This window comes from Xylocopa sonorina, chromosome 11 (genome assembly GCF_050948175.1).
Source record: "Xylocopa sonorina isolate GNS202 chromosome 11, iyXylSono1_principal, whole genome shotgun sequence".
Lineage (NCBI taxonomy): Eukaryota > Metazoa > Arthropoda > Insecta > Hymenoptera > Apidae > Xylocopa > Xylocopa sonorina.
This window is the reverse complement of record NC_135203.1, coordinates 5,332,874-5,353,963: the sequence shown is the minus strand read 5'-3', so window position 1 is coordinate 5,353,963 and position 21,090 is coordinate 5,332,874. Positions and strand designations below refer to the sequence as shown.

The window sequence follows — 21,090 nt, the reverse complement described above, 5'->3', positions numbered from 1 at the left end:
GTGCCCGCATCGCGGCATCTGTCCGCGCTCGTTCTCGTCACGCGGCTACCGACGCTGATTTCGTTCGATAAAATTGTGCGACGCGTGCACGCGCGTGAAAACGGGACGGCCGAGGCCCTCGACGGGGTGAAAACCGCCTGGGACTCACCCGATGGGCACCCCCGCTGATTTGACCCACTTACCGCGGCCAAGTTGACTGGTTCCGCTCGAGGATACTGGGACCGTTTGTTAATTTCAGAAATGCATTGCAGGAATATGTTAGAAGTGGAACATTGGTCATTTTTGAGGATGTTACGCGTTTTGTATGAATTTTGCGCGCCGTTGCTTTCCTCAGATCTGACCTGAGTTAACGGAAGAGGGGTGAAACTCTCTCGTATGATTTTGGGAGTTTTACAATCTGTTGCGATTCACTTCGCACCCGAATTGTTTCGTACAATGTTCGCTGTGGGATATGCGTTCCTAACAAACGAAATTCCTTTGACCCCTCGCGCATAATGAACGATGTAACGCGTTCACGCTTTAATCCATCATCGCCGGTCGAAATCGAAGCGTTGCAAGCGGCTCGGGGCGATAACGGGCCGGCTACGTGGACGAGCGCGTCTCGCCGCGATAGTTCATTAAAATATCCATGAATACGTAATTGTCGACGCGGCCAGGGAACGCGCGGACGGATGAATCGATGGATGGCGATCGCTAGATGGAACAATAATTCCGGCAGGTCCGCGCGATTAACCGTGCCACAGGGTAAAAATATTCCATTGACTTCCGGTCACCGCGCCATTAAAACGGTCCGCGATTATTTATCAATTTATTTACACGAGGATCTCCCCCTCGGGGCTGAATTGTTTCAATTTCCACCGCCATGGGGGTCAGTTACAAATTATCTTGATGCATTCACTGTCTGGTGCGCGATACGTTATGCACAGGTATGGTCAGCGGCGTTATTGCTGCACTGGAATGATTGACACGCACTCGAAGGATCATTTTAATTTCTAATTCTCTTTTTCAATCTATTATCTCACCGCATGCATACAATTCATTAGAAAACAATGAGGAATAATAATTATAACCTTAGAATCTTTGCTCACGCTTACACGAGTAGGAGTCGGAACGTCTACGCTAAACCCTCGACCATCGAACGTGTCAACATCCCGTTATTAATAATGTTCAGCAGCCGTAACACTTGAAACGATCGAGCAACACGGCGAGCAATTTTCCGTGGCGCCGAAACGGGAGGCGGGCTTAACAGAATAGAAATCGCGTTTAGTCACGGGCCATTTTGCCACCAGCCGTGACCCACGTCCGCGTCTGCCTTTATTTTCCACCGTTAATTCAGCCCCTCCTCTCTCTCTCTCTCTCTCTCCCTTTCTCTCTCGAAGAGGATGAGGAAGTCGAACCCCTCGACGAGCCTTCCTCCGTTTTTCACCGCTGCGCGCGTTTTAAAATCCGGCCCGGTTCGCGGTCCGGTCACGTGCCGTCGCAGGGGTGCATCATAATGCGCGCTCGTCACCCGTCCGCCGTTTCGCCTCCACGGCCGTTCGCGTGCATCGAGATGCATACGTAATTAACGGGAAGCATTAACGGGAATTAACAGCGGACTTAACAGTGCGGAAAAGTAACGTGGGAGCCAGGCGGCCGGAACACGCTCGAGGCGGCCTCTTCGTCGCTCGCCCCGGTCCGTGCCGATTGTCTCGTCGCCGGTCTCTTTTGTGCGGTGATTGACGTTTGTTTAGCTCGCGAGTTAATTGGACCGCGGATGAGACGGCGGGATTGTGGGTTTAGCTGTTTTCTCTCTGCTTTTAATTATGACGGAGAGGGGCGACGCGATTGGCTACGATCTTGTAGTCTCCTAGTGAAATGTCACGAACTGAATGAAATCGGAGTGAAACGATACAGTGGAGCCAAAGGTCTACCCCTTTTCATGGTCTTTATTTTTCTTTGCGATGTTTATTTAATTTTGTTCGTTTTACGAAGTGTAGTGCAGGCGAATCACATATGTTGTATGGGTGAACGATTGCACAGAACGATCGAATATCGAATCGACACGATTCTCGAAATACTTGTGCGAAATGTATCGATGACCGTGGTGGATTACTAGTCGCGGTGTAGGCAATGTGCACACAGATCGTTAATGCAAGCTGCCGTCAGGCTGAAATTACCCAGGTAGAAATGATCGATCCAATTAAGCACACGATGTAACGGAAACGTATAATCGTATCTGGAGACGGTTAAAGACCGTCGTGCGTATAATTGGTAACGTATATGCCCGCGCCACGGCTCGCTTAATGCCGTGCAATGATAAAATCTTTAATAAACTGTCTGTTACCTGGCAATGAATCTTTACGTAACTGGCATTCAATTTAAGAACGTAATAACATCCCGTAAAATATCGACGATGAATTTGCACGCGTCCTCGATCTTCCCTCGGATCTGCTTAGAATTTACGACGGAAAAATTGGGTTCGCGGCAACGTTGATACGAGAGAACGCCGGCTCGCGATCGTTCGAAGGTCTCAATTAGACGGAACAGTCGTGGTAATGAAGGCTGCAATCACGATCCAATCTTGCCATTTCCAAAAAGGGGAACAGAACGATATCCGTGGAACGGAATTACGGTATTATAATATTCGTTACGCTCCATTACTTTCAATTTATTAATATTCCATCATTATCTCAGAACACTTCACCCCTTTCTCATTTCCTCGCGTTTCCTGTTTCCCACCCTGTTCGTCGAGCCGAAGCGCGCACCCCCGCGAACATCCTCTCACCTATTCCATTCGCCCTTTAACAACGAACGCGTCTGAAAACGAAGTAGACGCGCGGCGTGTTCCCGCGCGGGAGCGAAAAAGAAAAAAAGAGAAGAAGAGGAATCGTTCCAATTGCACGCGATCGTTGGCAGTCTGAAAAGGCTGTCGTCGGGGCCGCGTTCCATCGTTGTCAAAGGCGTGAAACGCGGCTATCGGCGAAATGATCAAAATAATCGAACGTAGACGAAGAGGGGGTGGCATCGACGCGACGGAGACACGGCGCGGGACAAACCCCGTAAAGTGAATCTCATTAGCGATGCCTTGATGCATAGCGCGGCCTGTGGGGGGCATCGCTTTGATGTCGAACGAGTTGGCTCGCCACCCTTGAGGGCCGCGCCACGCGGCATTATTGTTATCGCGAGACGAGGCTGTTTCTAATTATCGGAAAGGAACCGGAAGTCGCAGCCCTGCGACACGCTCAGATCCTCCCTTTGCTGCAGAGGAACGTTCGCCATTTTCCCTTCCTACAGGGTGTCGGCGCGAAACGTTGCGAGACACGTAGATCGAAACGCGAGAAAATGTCGAGCAACAAGTTCGAGAGCTGAAAAAATAGGAGTTTTGCGTTTCTATTGATAATTATATAGTTTGCTCACCTGTCTATTACGTTATTATGGCATAGCTTGGATTAATTGCATAGATAGGGACACCCTGTGTGCCACGAATTCAAATGAAAAGAGAGAATCGAAGGGAAACGGCAGAGAGAGGTCTGCTCTTGGTGGAGGAAAAGACAAAGCGAAGGGGTCGATGGCCCACCTGTTCTTTCGACTCCCTTTGATGAATGGCGCTCGCGAACGCGTTTCACACATGCCTCGTCCCCTTTCATTAATCATATCGACGCCGTTGGATGATCGGTGTTAAGTGCGTTGCGTGTCACGAGGCCTCCTCGATCGCGGTTTGTTTGGCTTCCATTAATATTCGATTTCGATGCACCGCGCCGGAGAATGAATCTGTTCCCGTGGATTGATTCAGGATCGAGGCGTCGTTTTATTTCAGCTTTCAAGCTGTCGTTCGATGGCAATGGCTTTGAACTTTAATGCTCTTCGCAAGGAAATGTATCGAAACTGAAAAATCTATCTCATTAATTAAAAAGGGAAGACTCGAAACGAGAAGGAAGCGGGAATCTGGTTTCTCGGTGAAATTAAATAGTCGAAAGAGGATGTGCTCGCACCTGCGCGTCAATCACGGTAAAGCAAATCGACTCAGGTTTTATTCGTTTGATTGCGTTCATATGAAAACGCGAACGTCAGCCGTCTAATTATCAGATATTACTCGGCGAAGCATTTTTCGTTTCGAAATGGATTAATATTTTGTAAAGAAGCGCGCGGTTATCTATGCAACGCGCGACTGATAAGCGTGACTCATCGAACGAGAATTGAAAAGAAGGAGAAAAATGGAATTGGAAATGAATGTTCCCAAAGCGACCAATAGAAAGAAGTGCGCGCACCTCCACACCTGCGCGTCGCTCAAGGTGACGTGACTCAATTTCCGCGCTGGAAAGTAGACAAATAATAGAACGCCGGCGCGCATCAAGCGGAGCGGCAATTTCTGTTTAATCGCTCGTTCCGGGATCAACCCCGTGAACGAAGCGACGCGAGGAAAATAAATTCGCGCCGGCCCGCCACGAGCACATGTCACACTGATTGCACATCCGCTTCCGCCGCCAGCCTGCGAAGACCCGATGCCATTATAAAACCGGCCCCACGAAAAAGAAACATAATATTTATTGCCAGCTTCCGTTCAATTAGGGGTTGACACGCCGTCGCGACTACGCGCGAGGGTTCGCGCCACCGAGCCCCCTTTTCGCCGCCCCATCGAAACCACCCCCTCCGCGCGACCCGCCTTTCTCCGTCGCTTGTCGATGCTTTCGAAATCTATGTTCACTTTCACCCCTGACGGGGGGTGTGGGCTGTTCTGAATTTATATATTGTTCGCCCTCTTCCGATCCGGGACGACACTCGTGAAATGGCTCAAGAGGCTTTTTTCCTTTCGCCCCACGCGTCGAACGGGGTGGCGGATCCTCGAGCCTCGGGAATCTGGGAGAGGGGTTTGTAAATTACCAGTATTTTCCTCTCCTTGCTTTTCTTTTCTCCGCTGTCCATCCTTCTCTTCGAGGGATGAACGAGATGATCGGGATTTGTTTGCAGATTGTGGCGGGGGGGGATGGCGTGTTATCGAAACGTGAAAGGGAGCGTGTTGATGTGTGCTCGCGTCGATCGTGTTAATAGTTGTGTCGACGGATGTACGTAATTATTTGTTATGCGATTAGAACTGTAAAAGAACTCGCGACAGATAGTAGTGCTACAGTTGCACGATTATACACGCAGTGGTTATATAGAAAGTATATTTATACTTCGTTTGCGTACGTATTCTAACTCTCTCAGAGATTCTGTTCGGATATAAATAACTCTCGCACGCGATTTATATACTATCGACGTTTATTAATAACTAACGATATAAGTAGCGAATAATAACGAACATCATTATCGATTAAAATTTATCGATCGACCCGAAATGAGTGGCAATGAGGCATCGTCTAACAAGAAGGTCCCATGGTGTAATGGTTAGCACTCTGGACTTTGAATCCAGCGATCCGAGTTCAAATCTCGGTGGGACCTGGGTATAATTTTTTTGCGAATTCTTTCAATAATTCAAACAACTATGCAATTAATTATTTATAACCGATAAAAATTATTCCACGTAAAAATGGTTACACATTTAACACATCGTTAGACGTCCGTCTACCCTTATCGCCGTGTCCGCGCACGAGGACTCGGATATCATCTATCGCTGCCAATTATACCGTAGCAACTGTAATGGGCTTTCCTTGTCCGATCATTTTTAATGAATCGACGATCGACACGTGACGCGATTCCGTGCCCGCGAAATCCTCGTGTCCGCCGCTTAATCGGTAATTGCATAACGCGTATACCGCGCGTTCGAACGCGATAATTCATTTATTATACATGTAATTCAGATAATCGAGCGCGGAGGCGTAGTCCGCGCGTTATCGTCCGCTTCCACGAAAGCCACCGGCTCTTTCTCGCGTCGCGATGCCCGGTTATCTCGGATCTCGGGCCGTCCCGGCTACCTGGCGTGCGGCCCCGCGAATCAAAAATGCATCGAGCCTCCAATTACCGGCTGAATTAAGCCTTGCCACGGCCGAGCGTTGTAAGTAATGCGCTTCCTGATGACAGATTACGCCGCGTACACGACGCGCCATTAAAGATTGATTAAAATTGTACAAATTATAGGCACGCCGTCCCTTCGACGATGCCTACCCCCGGCGATGCGTGTCGCGCGGGCATTCTCGCTCGCTCCCGCCACGATGCCCCGTGTGTGCTTTGCGCCAAGTGAAAATGTGCTGATTGTGGTAGAGACTGACGCGCGATTATTCGATCGTTTATTTTGCGGTAATTGGAACGAGTCGAGGCAGATGGTCGTGGTACGAGCGAACGAATAACTCTATCGTGCAGCGTGTAGGTTGAAAATTCGAAAAAGCGTGAAAGATTATCGCAGCCAATTTGTTTCACCGTTTCGAGCGTCGAATGTATACCCGTTTAAATCGAGTATCGATAATCAAAGGTGCGAACACGGTTCACGCCCGATTACCGGCACCAACCGCGTGATAAGCGCGGCTGATAATTTTCCCGCAGCGAGCATATTCGCGACAATGCCGCGTCTAACGTGGCCGCCGTTGCTCATCAATCACAATTACAAAACGCCAACGCGAATAGTAAAATCACACAAATTGCCCGTTCGTCGCCCTCGTCGGGCCGGTTCGGCGCACGCGAACGCATTATTACTGGACGTTTCACGGTATCAACATTAATCACACGACCGTGTCCGTCCGATATCCTCGTCGCGGCTGTCGCATTGGTTTCGAGCCTCTTAAATCAGTCGCGGAAAAACTCACCTCCACTCGCGACGGCGACGTCGCGTGAAATATTCCTATCGAGTGCGCGGTGATCTATCGCGAGGCACGCGTCCCCCTGCGCTTTCTTCTCTCTTTTTTCTTCGTCACAAGGCTACGCGCGTAGGATACGTAAACAGCTGCGTTCCGTTTCTCCGTAGATACGCGTATCATCTGGCGAGCAAACACTTTATCAGCGAGCACTTTCTTGCCAAATTGTTTGGTAGAAATAAAGATAAATAAGATAGATTCGCGTGGACGCGGTTAAAAGATCATTGGCAAATTCAAATATGTACTCGAACGATTTTATTACTGAACCAAGCACCATTTTAATATATTCTCAGTTACTGTAGTTGTGCGCCGTATGTTGGTCCAATAGATCGCTTCCAAATCTACAGGTGTTGAGTCAAGTCGAACAGACGCGTGCATATAGCAATCGGTTATGATAATCGCGAGCTGCGGTCTGCAATCACGGATAAATGAGCCAAATAAGCGATCAAGGTTCGTTAATCTCGACGAAACGGCCGATCTTCCTGGCAGATTCCACCGAGACGACGGCGGATAACGAAAACGGGAACCGGAGTAGGATGTTACCGCGCGATCGTTACCGGAAGTTCATCAAGATGTGACAACGCTACCGTGAAACTGTCGCGGCGCTCGTAAAATACTTTCCCAATTTAAATTTCACCGTGACGGTCCCTTGGAAGTTTCCGGTTAACGAGCGGAAACCCCGTAACTCAGCCGGACGATAAAATACCGGCACCGTAATGACGGGACGTGTAATCGGGAGTCACACGGGCCATCGTCCCTGACACTTCGCCGCGCGGAATTGCGCGCTCGTCCGCGGGTAGATCGTGGGTACCAGACGGGCCCAGACGGTCTCGAGAATCTTGGCACACCGTCCTGAACCGATCCTCGAGGTCATTCGAAAATCGTGCCGTTTCATGCAATCTCCTGCAAGCTCTTATAGCTCGACTGTGTGTATTCAAATTAATTTTCTATTAAAACACAGCGTAGTCAAATACGGATTAATATAAGAATTTAATTTGGAGTCAGAAACTTAAGCTTTTGGAAGCTTAAAAAATCGCTTGAGAATAACTCTTACAACGATCTATACCAGCATTTATCAACGTGGAAATTATTCGATACTTTTATCAACATCGTATCTCTCCGAAACAGTCACGTCCATCAAATATCTATCATGAAAATCCCAATAAAAAGGAACCTTTATGCACGCGTGCATAGAGGCCAGCCACAAAACTTCCATTCAATCATCAACAAACTATCCTCGACGTCACTACGAAACGAGACAATCCCGGGCAGAGAAGGAACCGTCCATTCGACGAGCGGTTCGAGGCTGATAGCTGACGGAAGCACGGAAAACTCGATCGTCCGATAAAACCGCGGCGGCGTATCGAGTGCCTGTTGGGCCATAACTGTAAACGGGCGTCGAATGGTGCACCTGCCATAGAGAGGCCTGGCTGCGAAATACACGACGGTGGGTAGCGGCCGGATAAAACTGGCTCTCGACGGTGAATTAAGGAGGATTTACGCGCGACGTGGCGGGCTTATCAGCCGCGAGCAGTCGCGTTAACTGATCGACATCTTCGAGCGATCTTCGCGCCACGCCACGAAGGGCGAGAGAGCCGCCCAGAGCGGTTCTCGCGGTTGTAAAACGCGCGGGCCTTGTCCCCCGCCGATACCCCGAGCCAGGAGGGCGACCTGATAGAGCGCAGTTGGGAGAGCGTTAGAGGCGCGACACGATTGGATAACAAACATTTTATCGCGTTTAATTCCGCGCGAGTTGCCGTTCAACTTTAACAGCTTCTTCGGCAATAAATAATATTATGCACGGGGAAAGTTCGCGGCGCCCCTCCGGTAAGAGCCGCTGGGCAATTAAATAAAATGCGATACCGTTCGAGTTATGACTGGAATCTTTTATGGTTTATGAGCGCACCGCGTATTCCTTAAATCGCGGGGGTGTAAAGTGAGCTTCGAGCAGCTTTTGCCTGCTTTCTTCTTCTCTAGCTACAAATTTCCCACCGAGAACAAGGGTTACGTTCACGATTGTCTCGAAGCGTAATCTCGTGGAATTGAAAGAGGCAGACGAATTCTGAATAAAATTCATAAATTAAACTGCTGTCATCCTAAAGAAACACGAGACCGATATCGACGTTTCAGCGTTAAGGAAACTTTGCATATTTTTAATAGACGGAAGCATCCCTGGCCAATTTCCCGTTTCCATCATAAAACCCCAAAACGGCCGAGATTTATGGCCGTGGCGTCAATTATAATCCGTTTCGTTCTAAAGCCGCGCGCACGCCGTTCGACGGGCCTAACCCTTCGCGATTCCGCGGGCACACCCTCGAACTTATATCGTAAAAACGATATTAGACCTCGCCCCTCGTCTCCCTCCTCGGCCTTCCTCTCGCGCCGCGCGCTCGAGAGGGAACGTTTAAATAAGACGCGAAATTTTTTATACCGGTAAAACGCGCTCGACGAGACCGTCCGTAAAACGTATCCCGGCGGAAACGGCTCCTCCCGCGCCTCGCGTCGTATCGAATGATTACCACGATGGGACGCGCGGGCGTCGCGATTTAACTACCCCTTAAAAATTGTTTGTCTACGCGGCGTTTTAACAACGCGATCCACCGTATACGATCTCTCGTCCCGTCGTTCCGCACCCCTGTTCCGTTTCGCGCGGTTTTAAGGTGGATTTTAATGTATGCGCGCGGAGAACGGCGGCAGACGCCCCTGATGAGCGAGCGCGTTTTAAACGCGAGAACGTACCGAGCTCAGGGGGGATGTAGGTTGAGGAATTGAGTTGTAAACGGGACACGGCTTCCGCGAACGGTTTTTCAGGGTAAGCGAGTTTAACGAGCGGCATCGTTTGTTAATAGTAATTCGCGATGGCTGCCAGCGATGCTCCGGGAGAGAATGGAATTTTAAACGAGAAGGGATCGTATTTGGCATTCAAATGGATTCGTGGAACGTATAAAGTTAATCGAAACCAAGGGAGAAGTATATATACTTCCCTTGCCTTCGATGTTCGATGAAAACCTTGAATCCTCCGCGCTCCTAGATAGAAAACTGGGTTAAGAGTCTAAGGTTTTTGGTAATACGAGAAGCGCGGAGATAGAGTACAGAATATCTGGAAATACCATCAGCTGGGTAAGCAGTTTTATTAAAGAAACATCGCTTTCGTTCCTTCCTTGATTGCACGTCATAAACCCGATAAGCTTGACCTCGATTTCCTCGCGTACCTCTCGTCCTGCGAGCAAAAATCCGCCACGCCAGCGGTACGTCTCGCTTGAAGTATCCGAATCCGTTGCTTCTGGGTCAACGTGGACATTTCTGACCGGGACACAAAACGAGAAACGTACGCGTCCGTACGAGACCCGCGCGAAGCGTCTGCTCCTCCGTGTCTGACCATGACCCGGACGAATCTACTTGCGCTGGTTCCGTCGTGAGATGAGATTGCTGCGAATCGGGGGAAGTTTTTCAGAAAATGAGACCCAGACTTTCGACTCTACCACGCGAAATGTTACTACGAATTCATTTCCTTCTCCCTTCGCTAGCAAGTTAATTTAAAAACACGAATAAATAAATATTTACTACCGCATAATTTACTCTTCGATATCTGAAAGTTTTCGAGCTGAAGAAATCCAGATTTGAGTGCGTCCTGAAAATATCTCTTCGCTTCGACTTTATTCTCGCTGTGCAAAACACGAATAAATAAAATACTCTTCCGAGCTTTCTCTTCTTATATATCTCGCGTTAAACGCGTTATTATAAATGAGACGAGCTGGAACAGGAGGGAGTATGAAACTTTTCATACGAGAAATCCTCCGTTTCCCTTCTCGCGTTCTTGGCTAATTGAAAATCCCAGGCTGGTACAGCGCGCGGTACAACAATTTATCCTTTACACCGTGAGAACTGTCGCTGGGATGCGCAAAATACGGGGCCACGGGGATCGCTCATTAAACATTCGTCTCTCATTAAAAGCGGAGCGCGATCTGGCCTCCTTAATTCGGCGATGAGGAGTAATTAAGCGACGCGACGAACACAGGGGACGGGTGTACGGGGGTGCGAGGGCCGCGCAGACCCGCGGAGGCACTTTGTTTCGCAGTAAACCGGGTTTAATGACTTCATGTAAAAATACCCCATCGAGTTTACGATATAGCCTCCGTCCCAGCCACCTCTGCGTCGCGTACCACCGCCGTCTCGTCGACGCTCCTCGCGCCTCCTCCTGGATCCTGTCTCCCGCCTCCTCTCAGGGAGCCTTTTCGGCAGCTACGGCCATAATTTTATAGTTTTATGTAAACTGTATCGGGCCATGAAAGAACGGCGGCTGGCTACGATGGGTTGATGGTGATTGGCGTGCGGCACGGGATAGAGCCGAGGACTCCTGCGGGGCATAAAATTTTCACGACGCTCAGTCTCGGCCCTCGGCTTTGACACGCGATTCTTTTTCGTCCGCCGCCTCGAGACGTCGTAAATAAGTGATAACTGGATCGCGAGCACGACGGATCGCGAGATTAAATCGCGTCCTCGACGATGCCCAACCGCGACTTTCGACGTGTCTTCGTTCTTTTTTGGGTAGAGAAGTATTGTTAGTGTAATAGTTCTAACAGTGCTGTGTATCGCCATCTTTGATTAAAACGGTCACGTCTCGTAGTTAGGCGACAGACGCATCCCGCGTGCGAAGATTTTTTTTCAGTCGTTCACTTTTGTTCTGATGGAGAACAAGGATATGTAAAGTAGAATACCAAGATTGAAATAAAGTTTAGAAGACAGTGTTTGCTTCGAATCGATACTGCAGTTGGGTTAGATATGTTAATTATATTGGTCTTATTGATTATCGTTTGACCTATTTATTCAGATTTTTGTCTTGTACGATGAGCAAAGTTGTTCTGGTGTATATAACATTTTTTCATTATTGGTAGTTAGAAGAGCTGTAAATGTTATAGGTTTTCTGTGATTACTGATTAGTTTAGATAAGATTAATGGTTTAGAAAGATGACTGTAGGTTATATGGAGAAAGTAAAAAAACAATCTCAACAAGCCTTCGATAGCTCAGTTGGTAGAGCGGTGGACTGTAGTTGGAAATTACCAGATGGATATCCATAGGTCGCTGGTTCGAATCCGGCTCGAAGGAATTTTTTTTAATTCCTCTGTCATGATTATTTTGTATTAAACACTTATTGATAAATAATTGTTCTCTTACCATTTCTAAATAATCTTTTATATTTCAAATGGTTTGCAAAAGGTATTATGCAATGTATGTGTAAAATAATATTTCTGGACATCAATAAGCAGCTTCTATGTAAAAATCGAAAGCTAATTAAAGTTGAAGCTGTGCCATGAAGTATTTGTTAATAGAAAGGATAAGTCTAACTTTACATTGATTGACGAGAGCGGACTGCATCCACTATTGAATTGGGTCTAAACAAACTACTGTAGGCAAGTTTAAACTATTTCCAACTACGTTATTTTTAGTGCAGTATGCTTCTGATACATTTCTCTTATACAAGAACAAAAGGTAAACATTCTATACATATTTGAAGGAATGAATTGCTTATTGAAACAATTGTATCGTCTTATCGCCATATCCCTTCTAGAAATTAGAAGTAAATACTCAGAAATCATTGCTGATTGAATTAAAAGGAAGATTCTTCTGTTAATCTGATAAAAAAGCGATTGCAAAAAAGGTAGAACAGGTCCCACCGAGATTTGAACTCGGATCGCTGGATTCAGAGTCCAGAGTGCTAGCCATTACACCATGGGACCGCTTGAAAGGGGTAGTTTTTCCCACCCTTATCGGGAGCTTGCAAGCGTTTCGAAAATTATCATAAAACTGTCCCAATAAAAAAAATCTTTCAGGTTCCACCGAGATTTGAACTCGGATCGCTGGATTCAAAGTCCAGAGTGCTTACCATTACACCATGGAACCGTGTGGTCATCGTTTTCTTATGTATTCTTGTCACACATATGTACTTTAAATCGTGTATTAACAAATACACGGGCGACGATCCAAAAATTTCACCAGGTTCCACCGAGACTTGAACTCGGATCGCTGGATTCAAAGTCTAGAGTGCTCACCATTACACCATGGAACCCTACGTTCGGTCGGATTTTTCATAATCTACTGCATGGAATTAAAAAAAAAAACATTTTTCAATACCTTTAATTTGACTGTAAATCTTCATACCGTATCAATGAATATCTCACCGTAGTTTCTAATTTAATAATTCCATAATAGGCAATGTTATGGGAGAAGCGTTCCCTTAAGGCCATCAGGGAGAGCTTTTGCCACCCCTGTTCAATAGTTGAACTCTTTAGGAACAATACACCCTTTTTCGAAGGCAACGCGGCGTCGAATTGCTTCTCGTACTTAAACACTCTGTCGTATCTTCTTCCAAAGAATCAATCTTATGACATCCTATACCTGCGTTACTCCGGTGGCCATTGTTGGACATCTGGGTGGCACATTCAGGCTTTCAAGGACCACATACAGGTTTGGTCCCTGCCCATAAATCGTGCGAGGACAAAATAGCGTGGGGCTAATGGGATACGACCCTTAACAACGCGATGTCGTTTACAGCACGCATTATGTTAGTTTGTCGATGTATCTAATTGTAAAAGATTGTGCTGAGACATCTTAAATGTCTGCTGTATCTCTAGAATACTGAAAATGAAACGAAATTGGTGCTGCCACGTTAACTGAATTCATGGTGCAATAACGAGACCTTTAATTGGTAAGCTGCAATGACTTGAATGAGGTTCGAATTATTGATTTTTTAGCTGAAACTTTCAAAATGCAAAAAAACAAACAGGTCCCACCGAGATTTGAACTCGGATCGCTGGATTCAGAGTCCAGAGTGCTAACCATTACACCATGGAACCGCTTGTTATCGTTGTTTTTGCACATTTTCGACGAGTTTCGAGGATTTGTTTAACAATTGAAAAGAGACGGCGAAGATGAGACTGTGCAAAAGAAGATGCAGGTCCCACCGAGACTTGAACTCGGATCGCTGGATTCAGAGTCCAGAGTGCTTACCATTACACCATGGAACCACTTGTTCAAACAACCCTCAACCCCTTCAGCCGTGATTCGAGTAACTTTCAAAGTTTCCAATGAATCAACTTCGACGAGAGTGTCAAAAATGTAGGTTCCACCGAGATTTGAACTCGGATCGCTGGATTCAAAGTCCAGAGTGCTTACCATTACACCATGGAACCGCTTTCTGGACGGTTAATTGCCATAGTTAATCGATTATTAAATTATTTGCATCCGCTAAAGATGTTTTTGGACCAAAAACATAGGTTCCACCGAGACTCGAACTCGGATCGCTGGATTCAAAGTCCAGAGTGCTTACCATTACACCATGGAACCACTTGTTGGATTGTTAATTGGCTTAATTAATTAATTATTCAATTTTTTTACAAACTTTTAAAGTATTTCTAAGCCAAAAACGTAGGTTCCACCGAGACTCGAACTCGGATCGCTGGATTCAAAGTCCAGAGTGCTTACCATTACACCATGGAACCACTTGTTGGATTGTTAATTAGCATAATTAATTAATTATTCAATTTTTTTACGCACATTGAAAGTATTTCTAAGCCAAAAACGTAGGTTCCACCGAGACTCGAACTCGGATCGCTGGATTCAAAGTCCAGAGTGCTTACCATTACACCATGGAACCACTTGTTGCATTGTTAATTAGCTTAATTAATTAATTATTCAATTTTTTTACGCACATTGAAAGTATTTCTAAGCCAAAAACGTAGGTTCCACCGAGACTCGAACTCGGATCGCTGGATTCAAAGTCCAGAGTGCTTACCATTACACCATGGAACCGCTTATTTGCAATATTTTCGTGAATAATTTATAATTATCGAATTCGCGAGTTACGATAATGCTCAGAGGCCGCATCTGTAGCGATTAAAGAACCGACCAAGTACCTTATCGTCGCTCCGATTCTTCTCTCGTTCGCGATTCACTTATCTACCGTGGTCCCCAATTTCTTTTTTCAATGATAATCACTGTAGCACAGTATTTCATCATCAACACATTGCGACACATTGACACTAACAATTTCATCGACAACAATTTCTATCGATACGCACACGAAATCGCACGTTCCTCGACTTTCATCGAGATGCCACGCAAACTCAACAGTACAACTCAGTCCTACGTGACTTCGACAAGGGCAAAGTAAAAACTGAAGGCGACGAAACAGTGTTGAACCTTCGAGGAAGGCGAGGAAAGTGGGATGTCGATAGAAAGTATACAAAAATAGAAGTGGGGAAAGCACTCGAGAAGGAAACCCTAAAAAACAGATGCGTCTTCCAAACACTGCACCAGCATGGACACATCCTTGGAACTAAAAGGACAAAGAGCTCCCTCAACCATTCCCAAATCTTACCTCTCTCGCTTCATAAATCAATCAACTACGATCTATCAAATACACAAACCTCTCGTTCGAAAATATCAACCAACTAACCACTAATCGCATACGGAGCACGCAATTAAAATCAAGCAATAACGAGTACACGCATCGAACACAGAACGGATATAAAAAGTTCGCGAAAAATAACCCAATGCGAATGTATTAACGGGTCAAAGATATAAACGCATCATAGTAAATCCTCGAAAACCATCAAGCCAACACCTTCCATGATACGCTTCCATCTCGCTAGACGCGTCTAAACATCGCCCCGCGTACCAATCAATTCCACCGTCGCAATCAAACGATCCTGATTCACCAGACAATCTGACAATCATCCCCACTTTCCCGAGTCGTTCGCCCCGGAAACCAGCCGAATTAATTTCCAGTCAGAGCATATTCCCTGGTACGGCGCGACGCGTCCTCCCGGGTGACGTCCAATCAGGCCTGGGCAACCCTGGCCCTGTTCGACCCCCGATCGGCCCGCGACAGCCCCCGATTCCATTTCTCTGTTATACTTTCGCCGACAATGGCCCTCCTTACGGTTCGCTGGTCCTTGACTGACAGCATCCCAAGCCGACGGCGCGCACGGTAGGTGCGGCCCCCGTCAACCGCGGATGACAGCGCGACGGTGCAAGTGTTATTGTTCGCCAGGATTCCGGGGCCGCGGGGATGATTCAGCCGCCGTGCGCGCGGACACGCTCGATGCATTTAATTAATTTCGTAATCCGAGGCACCGTTTCGGCACGCGACATCCTTCGACACGAGTCTGTTATTATTATTATCAGTTTTTTAAATTGTTGCGGGGTTCTCTCTTTCATCGGGGATAGACTCGGATGATTGGCATTTTTATTTTTGCGCTGAACGATTTACCACGTTCAGAATTTTTGTTCGTAGTAATAAAAATATTCGACGACTTGATGGCGTGATAGAACAGCTCGGTGAAGAATTAATCCGAAGGGTGGGTTTTATACTTACGAGTGATTGTGTCACTTTGACGCGGTGTAAAGTGATTGTACGCGATGTCTCCTTGGGAACTTGCCGTGCGGACGTCAAAGAGATCCATTCTGTTTAAATACCTCGGTCGAGACACACGCGCGGGATCGTCGTTCCGTTTGCACTGTTGCGCAAAGTTATAAATTCCCTCTGCAAGGATCGTCCGCGTTTATCCTGCTCCCTCGCGCGTTCTCCTTCCTCCTCCTGGCTCGCGATTACACCTTTATGGTTTTACAGCGGGGACGGATTCTTTTTATCTGCGGATTCGATTGGACAGGGAGGATCCGCGTTTCGAGGACGACCGTTCGTACGCGTCCTGCCCTTTTCCCTTCGATATTCGCTTTATCGTCCCGACCCGCCGGTGTGTACACTTATTTCATGCTCGGTGGAACATCGGGACTCGGAAGGAAAGCAGCTTGCTTACTCGATAAGAGGCAAAGGAATTCTTGTCGGATCCCACACTCTCCATGGTGGAACGACGTTCTGGGCGTTGCAGGCTGATATTTCCGCTATTTTGTATCCTCGCGAACGTTCTGCGTTTCTAGGGAATAAATGCATTGCGATACCATTTCGAGATGTTACGACGCGCAGGTACCTTATTTCGTATACCTTCCGATCAGCTGTAAAAGCTCTCGAGGTATCGCGAAATATTCGTAACCAGTGTTAACGAACGCGACGTTGGTAGGTCAGCAAAGTTCTCCCAAGGACGTTGAAATGGAAAAAAAAAGGCCCGCGGGCAGACAAGCGGGATCCACGAAACGCTTGCCTCCCCCGCAGCCTGCTTTCTAATTAACGCGCGACAAGCGTGAAGCATTGACCTCTCTCTGTCTCGCGATCCGGTGGAATAAAATATTCGACCAGGCGCGTCCCGAGGCACAATGCAGGAAGTGCTCGGTAGCGATGCGCGTCCCGTCGCTCACAAAAGCCCGGCGTGCAACCGTTGCAGTTGTCGTGCTCCCCTTCGACCCCCCGCGCCAGCCCGCTCTCCTGCACCCTCCCGCTCCCACTTCAAGCAGAAACAGAAAGATGCCCCAGCGGCGCGTTTCTCCCGCTAATGAATTCCTCTTTATGCCGGCGAGTAATTGGTACCTCGCATTATTCTCAATCAGCACCGAGAGAGGGAGAGAGAGAGAGAGAGGGGGAGTGACTGTCCTCGCGACGACGTTGGAACTAGACTGCGTCGCGGTCTGGGGAGCGAGCGTGGATCGAAAGAATCACCGTGTTAAGGGTTGAGGGAGAGAAACAGAGAGAGAGAGAAAGAGAGAGAGACGTGGCAGGGACGACAAAGGGGATGATGTGGAGCAGGAATGCGGAGGAAAAAGGGAAACGAGGAAAGATGTCGAGGAACCGAGGGAGTTAGGGGTTGAAGGTGGTATGCGCGGTACCCGAGAGAGGAGAAAACGGGGGAGGGAAGAACGTGGAGGAATTAAGGGAGAAACGAAGAGATACGTGGATGTACGGAATACGAGATGGAAACGGGTGGAGAAGGAACGCGGGAAAACCGCAGCGAAAAGTGCATCAGCGGAGGGGGTGGTTCGCTGATTTACGAGCGGCAGTTGCTGGGAGGGCATTAATATTCGTGACGGAATATTAAACCGCGAGCGTCAATGGGCAGAGCTTCAAAGGGATTTTCCGGCCGCGCTGGGGGACAGCCCGAGATAGAGGATAGGGTAAGAGGGTGGAAGGGAGAGACAGATCGACGTTCCTGCAAGATTATGAGATTCTCGTTAAGTGTCACGTGTAAAGAGTTCTTTCATACGCGAGCCTGCTGCCACCGTCGCGCTCCTCTCGGCACGAGGACGTTTATAAAATATAAATCGTCGGATAAAAGGATAAGGGAGGATTTATCGAATGCGCCGGAATTTTCCGAGCTGGAAATTTTACAGACGAAGATACAATTTGCGTCTTCCGCGCGATGCCCTGCGACGTTCGTACGATAATTTTCATTTGGAAACGATATTGCATAATTAATTAAAAACGTGTACAAGAAATATCTGTATCAATTTATGAAGCGAGAGAGGAACGAAAGAAGACACTAATGCGTCGCGTTCCAGCACACTTTCTCCTACGACTTATTAACTAATTACCATCGTCAAACAGCGGAACCGTTCCCCAAATATCAATTTACCGCCAAGCAGGAATCCCAGCGTGAAACGTCACGCTGCCATCCGTACCAGAGTCTGGCCCCGATTCAAGGGAGGACATTAACGAGATAAAGCCGTCGCAGAGGGTAGTTCCTCCTAATAATGAGGAGCATTTTTATAACGAGGAGATCACCGTCGCGAAATCATCTGGGAGGGAAAGACGGAGCGAGAAAGAGAGAGAGAGAGAGAGAGAGAGATCTCCCTCCATCTCGTCGGTTTCCTTCGTCCTCCTCGTCCTCGTCGTCGACGTCGCGGGGAGACTTAATTATCTAATTAATTAACCTCAATCAGAACGATGAGTAATTTCTCGGTTCGCTGGCGCCTTTGCCGGCGTCGAGACTTTCTTGTCACGCCGACTGTGGCCCCGAATTACGGATGAGTTCACGGCAAATCGATTATGTCCCGATGCTATTGCCCCGCCTCTATTTAGGCGAGCCGCGTTCACAGGATGCACGCGATCCTCCGGCGTTATCCTGTTTTCCCTGGCCCCGACCAATTTGCCAACGCCAGGCCGCCGTTCGCCATTCACCACCCCACCGTCGATTCCGCCTAGCTCGATCCCGCCCGCCTTTATCTTCGCCTCTTACGCGCCGATCACGCGATAACTCGCTCGTGAAACGACCAGACGACGCGAGAGTTTGTTTTACCGAGGCTCCCTCGGCTGGAAATTGCATTTCGCTCGGCACGTCCACGCTCTCGTCTGTGTCTATCGAAGGCACATCGAACGCGCTGGAGCGGATCTTCTCACAGGATTTTGGAATATGTCCTCTGGTGCGTTTCGTTGAGATGTCGCTCTCTCTCTTTGGCTATGGGTATTATTTATTGTAGCGATTTTTCGAAGACTCGTGCGATATTTCTTGCGCAAATAGGTATCGTGTTTCAAAGGACAAACTTCTTCCGGTCGAAGAATTCAGTTAGAGTAATTAATCTGCGCGTAGCGGATCCTGAAAGTTTCAATTAATCTAATTGACAGTATACCCTGTTTCATTAAACAAGACTAACGCAACCACTCTCGTCGAACCCCCGATTCCACTCGTTCATCCCGATCCTCGGCACCCTCTTCGAAATAACAACACCGCCGCCCCCTCTCCCGTCAGAAACTAAAATTCCTACCACCGTTCGCGTTTCTCGATTCAGCGGCGACAAAAGCGCACCCCCTGCGCCCATCCGCCACCCTCTGGTATCAGTGTAACTGACGTTTTTGACGCGTCAAGTGGATCCAGCGGCCGCGTTCGACGCACACAGACAGACGGAACCGGACGGAAGCTCGTCGATCCATATCGGCTACTGTTTTACATAAACATCGTCAACGGCAGGGACGGAAAATCGCGGAGGGGCGCCCCAGCCTGGGGTAAACTAAACGGTGATTCCTCTAAGTGATCTCAAGTGTTTTCGCAGTTGACTCGCGGCGTGTTTGCGAGGAGCTTTTTTTAAGCGCGGTTTAACCCTGGCCCGGGGACTCATCTCGGGGGCTAACTTCGTATTTAGTCAGTCAACCCCGGCGCCGCGATGGGAAACGACAAGTGGCTCGAAACGCCACCCCCGTACCGCTATCGTTCTCTCTCTCTCTCTCTCTGGACGATCGCTCGAGCCAGCGACGAGCGACTCTTTCATGTGCTAATTCCTGTTTATTTAATTGAATGCTGACGCCGATCGGACCCGCGAAAGGGCGAGCGATCGCCCGGGGATTAATTTCTAATATGCTTTAAACGCGACTCGGCTGCGTGAGCTTCTGTGACGCGGCCTTTGCGAATTGATCGAGACTTGACGGTAATTTAATTCTATCTGTGGGGTTTTACTTCCATCGATCGCGACAGTTTTTGAAACAAGAAAAAGAAAAAGTTACATGCATTATTTTCTGTAAATTGCTACAAACGTGAGATTGGTAAAACATGGTAAAATATTTGTATGTGTAAGGTAACGAAGAATAAATTGTATCGTTAATTCTTATGTTCCTTATCGAGTTACATAAAATTCATTTTTCACGGGAATGGACACGTATACGTGGCCAGGAATTACAGGACGAGTAATAGGTACCACGTCGATGATCGATTTTTGTTTGCGCGACAGCGGTAGACAGATCGTGCGAGGGAATTGTTGCGGCGCATTGAATTTTTCACGACGCTCGTTCCACGTTCCCCGGTAAATTACGGCTCTGTTTGGCCCGTTGCATTCGCGCGATTCCTGATCCAGCCGATTGTGAGACCTAATTGCGCGTTAATTCCGCACCCGGGTCTTTTTTAATCCGATTGATGGATTGCTAATTACGGCGTCGCGTTTCAATTGCGATCTATCGTGAAATCAGTACCGAATAATTAATTCATCTACCGTGTTTCTTAGATATTAATAATATTACATATTAATGTACATAATATCCCCGTGTTAAACCAAAATTAAATCGCATGCATGCTATAAATTAACTAACACGCTCGTGGCATACGCTCGTTATCTTCGTAGATAGATTTCGTTGTGGATGCTAATTGCAAGCATTTTTATCGCTGCTTTTAAAATGAGGACATTACGGATATTACAGAATCGTTTCTGAATGTTAGCCAGAGCGCTCGTATTAATCTGAATTTCTCAGGGACGGTAAAATGATCGCGCTTCGAAGGCTCAGCCGCTGCTGCGTCGCGTCCGAATCGGACGGAAGGGTGGCATTATTCGGGCAGAATGCGGCGGTAATTTCGTGTGCGTCGGTTCCCCGGATCGAACCTCGCGAAATTACGAACGCGGACCCGCTAAAAGCGCGCGCGGACGCCACGGACCAATTAGCATCTCCGTATA

At 47.7% G+C, this 21,090-nt stretch overlaps 12 non-coding genes across 12 annotated transcripts; 2 read left to right on the top strand and 10 right to left on the bottom strand.

Annotated features, from left to right (window-relative positions):
- The first annotated feature begins 5,349 nt into the window (after window positions 1–5,349).
- Window positions 5,350–5,421, top strand: Trnaq-uug (transfer RNA glutamine (anticodon UUG)). The gene has a single exon. It is a non-coding gene; the product is annotated as a tRNA-Gln (tRNA).
- A 6,360-nt stretch (window positions 5,422–11,781) lies between these two features.
- On the top strand, window positions 11,782–11,874 carry Trnay-gua (transfer RNA tyrosine (anticodon GUA)). The gene is made up of 2 exons: window positions 11,782–11,818; window positions 11,839–11,874. It is a non-coding gene; the product is annotated as a tRNA-Tyr (tRNA).
- A 560-nt stretch (window positions 11,875–12,434) lies between these two features.
- On the bottom strand, window positions 12,435–12,506 carry Trnaq-cug (transfer RNA glutamine (anticodon CUG)). Its single transcript has one exon. It is a non-coding gene; the product is annotated as a tRNA-Gln (tRNA).
- Window positions 12,507–12,597: 91 nt separating this feature from the next.
- Trnaq-uug (transfer RNA glutamine (anticodon UUG)) lies at window positions 12,598–12,669 on the bottom strand. The gene has a single exon. It is a non-coding gene; the product is annotated as a tRNA-Gln (tRNA).
- Window positions 12,670–12,763: 94 nt separating this feature from the next.
- Trnaq-uug (transfer RNA glutamine (anticodon UUG)) lies at window positions 12,764–12,835 on the bottom strand. The gene has a single exon. It is a non-coding gene; the product is annotated as a tRNA-Gln (tRNA).
- Window positions 12,836–13,550: 715 nt separating this feature from the next.
- Trnaq-cug (transfer RNA glutamine (anticodon CUG)) lies at window positions 13,551–13,622 on the bottom strand. Its single transcript has one exon. It is a non-coding gene; the product is annotated as a tRNA-Gln (tRNA).
- Window positions 13,623–13,721: 99 nt separating this feature from the next.
- Trnaq-cug (transfer RNA glutamine (anticodon CUG)) lies at window positions 13,722–13,793 on the bottom strand. The gene has a single exon. It is a non-coding gene; the product is annotated as a tRNA-Gln (tRNA).
- A 93-nt stretch (window positions 13,794–13,886) lies between these two features.
- Window positions 13,887–13,958, bottom strand: Trnaq-uug (transfer RNA glutamine (anticodon UUG)). Its single transcript has one exon. It is a non-coding gene; the product is annotated as a tRNA-Gln (tRNA).
- An 82-nt stretch (window positions 13,959–14,040) lies between these two features.
- Trnaq-uug (transfer RNA glutamine (anticodon UUG)) lies at window positions 14,041–14,112 on the bottom strand. The gene has a single exon. It is a non-coding gene; the product is annotated as a tRNA-Gln (tRNA).
- Window positions 14,113–14,195: 83 nt separating this feature from the next.
- Window positions 14,196–14,267, bottom strand: Trnaq-uug (transfer RNA glutamine (anticodon UUG)). The gene has a single exon. It is a non-coding gene; the product is annotated as a tRNA-Gln (tRNA).
- Window positions 14,268–14,350: 83 nt separating this feature from the next.
- On the bottom strand, window positions 14,351–14,422 carry Trnaq-uug (transfer RNA glutamine (anticodon UUG)). Its single transcript has one exon. It is a non-coding gene; the product is annotated as a tRNA-Gln (tRNA).
- An 83-nt stretch (window positions 14,423–14,505) lies between these two features.
- On the bottom strand, window positions 14,506–14,577 carry Trnaq-uug (transfer RNA glutamine (anticodon UUG)). The gene has a single exon. It is a non-coding gene; the product is annotated as a tRNA-Gln (tRNA).
- Window positions 14,578–21,090: the final 6,513 nt, after the last annotated feature.